This window comes from Alligator sinensis, unplaced genomic scaffold (assembly GCF_000455745.1).
Source record: "Alligator sinensis unplaced genomic scaffold, ASM45574v1 scaffold755_2, whole genome shotgun sequence".
In the NCBI taxonomy this organism is placed as follows: domain Eukaryota; kingdom Metazoa; phylum Chordata; order Crocodylia; family Alligatoridae; genus Alligator; species Alligator sinensis.
Genome location: NW_005841883.1, coordinates 13968 through 18282, shown reverse-complemented (window position 1 = coordinate 18282; position 4315 = coordinate 13968). Strand labels below are relative to the sequence as shown.

The 4315-nt window shown below is 45.9% G+C and overlaps 1 long non-coding RNA gene across 1 annotated transcript in view; it reads left to right on the top strand.

The window, feature by feature from the left end:
- The first annotated feature begins 4152 nt into the window (after positions 1-4152).
- The window catches only part of LOC102368496, a 12305-nt gene continuing 12142 nt past the window's right edge, over positions 4153-4315 (top strand). The window contains exon 1 of the long non-coding RNA XR_323111.2: positions 4153-4256. This is a non-coding gene — a long non-coding RNA (uncharacterized LOC102368496). The remainder of the gene's footprint in view (positions 4257-4315) is intronic.

The window sequence follows — 4315 nt, the reverse complement described above, 5'->3', positions numbered from 1 at the left end:
TTTAACATTTTTTGTTCCTAGTGATTGAAGGTGGTATTGACAACATGGATCGAAAAAAAATCTCTTTGCTACATACTGAATATTGACAATTTTTAATGTTAAAAAAAATCCTGTGTTAGATTGATTTAAATTGTGGGATTTTTTAAACCCACCCAAAAATGGCATCTGCTTTAAAGCCCAGACAAAAATATGAAAGTGTAATTAAAAATGCATTATAATGAATGTGAACAAGACAGTTGAATTAAGGTTGTATAAGGAATCTTAATTCAGCCAATTCCGAACTTTGGAGGGCTTGATTTTGCAATCTTAACATTCTTTAACAGATATTTTTTTGGAATGTATTTACATCTTTGGAATGAACTGTATTTAAGTTGACTATATCTTTAAAGGAGTTTGATCATTTTAGATGATGAACTGATAGTGCTTTTGATAGCATCTGCCTTCTGTGCCATGGTTACTGCTGTCAAATTAAAAGCCTCAAGAGGGAAAGTATAGGATTGCTGCATTGCTTACCACTAAAAACTGTGTCAAAACTTGTGTTTTCTTGTTAGCAGCAGAACTTGGAATATGCTTCTGAGCGTGTTTAAGTAAGTGGCTTTACCGCTCCTGCATGCATATTTTTCTGTCACAAAGGATATTGTGAGGCTTAATTAATCATTTCTGAATAATCTGAGATCTTTGAACAAAGTGCAGGTAAAAGCAAAAGATTGATTATTGTTATTATATTTTCTCATGCATAATATGCCCCCAAATATAGCATATACCCTATTTTTGACAGACAGCTTGAAGAAAAAATATGTTTACCTTGCAATCTGGGTAAATAATTGATCCAGTATGCTGAGCCTGGGGCCACACACTGGGTCTCGGACTGTACACTAGATCCAGCTATGGACTGACCCTGTGTCTTGGCCTGATCTGGTGCATCACGTCTGGTGTCATGTGCTGGGTCCAGCCACGACCTGACTCCATATATTGGCCCAGTCTGGCATGCCAGGTTTGGGGCCACATGATGAGTCTGGGGCTATGTACCAGGTCCAATCACAGACTGACCCCACACGTTGGCCTGATTTGGTGTCCCGGGCTTGGGACCACATGCTGGATCTGGCTATAGACAGACTGTGGGTGCCAGCTCGATATGATGTACCAGGTCTGACCCAAGCAGTGGCATAATACAATTCACAGGGTTATGCCATCCAGCCTGGGGGTTCCCCAAGGCTCTGGAGATTGGCAGTGGGGCACTGGTGGCAGCATTAATTGCCTTGGCTCCCAAAGCCACTCTGGGAGCCATGGCAATTAACGCTGCCCCCACTTCCCTGTTGACAAATCTCCAAATCCCTGGGGATCTGTATTTCTTGCATATAACATGTACCCCAATTTCTCTTGGCTGGTTTGGGGGGGAAAGGTATGTGTTTTATGGGAGAAAGTATGGTAGCTATAGAAATGATACTGTAAATTACTATTTTTTTAACAGTCTTGCCAGTATTTCCTAACCTTAACTTGGAGGTGATTCCTATGCAAAGCTTAAATTTGAATGTTCACATTCATTCAGTCCTGGGCTTCCGAGACTTCAACATGGATGTCAGTCAGGTGTGATAGAATGCCACGTGAATTACAAGGCCGTATTCCGATGTAATTACTTCATTAATAGTGACTCTAATTCTATTTTTCTCTGAAAAGGAAAACAGACCCCCAATTCAATAAAAATAAAAAGGGTTAAATGGAATCCTCTGTTCCAGAATTACTACCCAGGGTTCTCTTCTGGTTTTTTATTGCTGTGGGTGTCAAACATAAGGGATATCTAATCCTATAGCCTCTTGATGGTTTGGAAACTTCTGGCCCTCAAGTACATCTTGGAGTAATATTGTTTTCCAGGTATTTAGTTTCTTCGGTGACAGAAGACTGATTTTCAGTAATAATTCCTGATGACCCCATACATGTGTAACAGGATAGACAACTGTTGAGAATAGACAAGTATTATGTACACCTCTATTACACTTCCCTTCTTCCTGCACCTTAGCTTAACTCTGATGTAGAACAGGCCACAGTTCTGAGAGAAAGTTGTTTCTGGAATTAAACCCTAGGACTACTGTGTATAAAATGTTGATAAATAAGTGTTAATAGTTCCCAGTCAGCTTCAAAAGACAGAGTGCCAAACAGTTTCATAGTAAACAAACATTTAAGGCATGTATTGCAAATAGTATAAAATGTAGTAAATATTACTTGGAATACTATGCATAACCTATAAGCCAGGGGTGGGCAATTATTTTGGGTGGAGGGCCACTTACTCAGTTTTGGCAAGCCATTGAGGGCCACCTGACAGGCAGCCAGGGGCAGATAAATATTAATTTTCTAAATTTTCTAGGGGTCCTGCAGGCTGGACAGAATGGCCTAGCGGGCCGCATCTGGACCCCAGGCCACATTTTGTCCACCCCTGTGCAAAAGCTATTGAACAGTAAGTATATTGATGTTCCTCATACAAGGTTTTCACCTTTTGTTGATATTCCCTATTTAAATATAAATGCAAGGTTTCGACAGGACATTTACTCTATTATTATTATTTGGTGCACAAATTTAACATGTCTTTGAATCTTCTTTCTGAGATGATTTTCAGTAGTTATGCTGTGACCATTTTACTTACACACACACACACACACATTTTATACCTCCCCTGAACTTTATAGAGCTTCAGAGTTATTTTTCTAACATGACAGAAATTTGTCAGCAAAACACACTTTGGGTTCCCCACAGCTAGAAAATTTTAAGTCCCTTGTGTTATTAGATGACTGGCAAAATAGAAAACCTAGAGTCAGTATCCAAAATGGTATAAGTATTGGGACCTACTTTTCCCCAGGAGACAGCCTATCACAGAACCTCCACGTCACGGCTAACTTGGCTCTTGGAGGGTGCCTGCATGACACACCACGCAGATTCCCCACGATTAGCTATGCTACCTGTTGAAATGAAAGTGGGAGAGAAACCAGCTATAAAGTTGTTAACACTTTTTAGCTGTAACATTTTCCAGCTCTAACTTTATAGCTGGAAGCACCGTTTTATGGTGTGCTAGTTACATTGCAGGTGTAGCCTGTTAAAATTATATGGCATGAATAACCTGTTAATTGCGTAATACATGTAAGGCAGAGATGGGACCCACGAAACCTTCCTAAACCACTGAACACGTGCAGTAACTGCTAACAAGCCAACACTGTAAGTTTGGGGCCAGAATAAGCCATTAAAATCTGTGCCTCCATTGCTCTCCTTCCATTTTTGTTTTGTTTTTGGCCGAACAGTAATCTGTTGTTGTGGCATAGTGTACAGGCGGTGTGCACGTGTTCGTGACGCTTGCAAGATCAGGCCTATTATTTGCTCTGGTGGGGGCATGTTTTCAGGGGATTTGTTTTTGGGTTCCAACTGGCGGCCGTCTTGCGTAGGGTCCCCAGCTCTGTTTGAATCTATCGTCCGGGAGGTCTCCAGAGTGCTAGCGTGCCCGTGACTCACAACACGAACATGCCCGTATGCTTGTGTCGATCGGTTACGGATTATGGTGTGCAGACTTTACATCAGGAAGGCAAATGCACTGATACGTTTTAAAAACCTACCTGGCTACTGTATAAATTGGATTCAACGTTTCATATTCATTTTAATGAATGCGCCGCCGTTGATCTCCTGGGGGGCTCTCAGCAGTCTCCTGGAGATGCACTGGCGCATCGTAGGGGGTGCACGTGAACTCCCTGAGGCTGGCTGCTGCTGATGGTGCGGGCGGTGCCTGCGGGTGGTCACTGTTCACCCTCCTCTCCCCCGTTGCTGCCAACCCCGCTGGCAGCGTCTGTGGGCGATTGCCCACCACCACCATGGCCTACGAGCTGTCGCCGCTCACCGCCACCATGGCCTGCAGGCAGTCGCCGTGCGGCCCAGCCTCGGGAGGCACGAGGCGTGGGTGTGGAGATGCACACGGAGCCCGCGGAGGCCCCAGGGCAGTCCTGGAGGGCTGGCGCCCCCAGTGGTGCGGCGGCCCGTTGTGGATGCCCAAGGAGGCCCGCGAGCTGCCAGAGCCATGTGAAGCGGGGCTCTGCCTGGCACCAGAGCGGAGCCGGTGGCAGAGCAGGGCCGCGCCCGGTTTGATGCGGCCCGCCTCCCCCCCCGCGCTTCCGCTTCCCCTTGTTGACCCACAAAACCCCCCCGCCGCGGCGGCGCCTGCTGCCACCCCGGCTGGGCCCCAGGCCTGCTGCGGGCTTGGTCCACCAGGAGCGGGGCCTGCGGTGCGTGGGGCCGGGGCCGGGGCGCGCGCGTGTGTGTGTGTACGCGGGGCGGCGGGGAG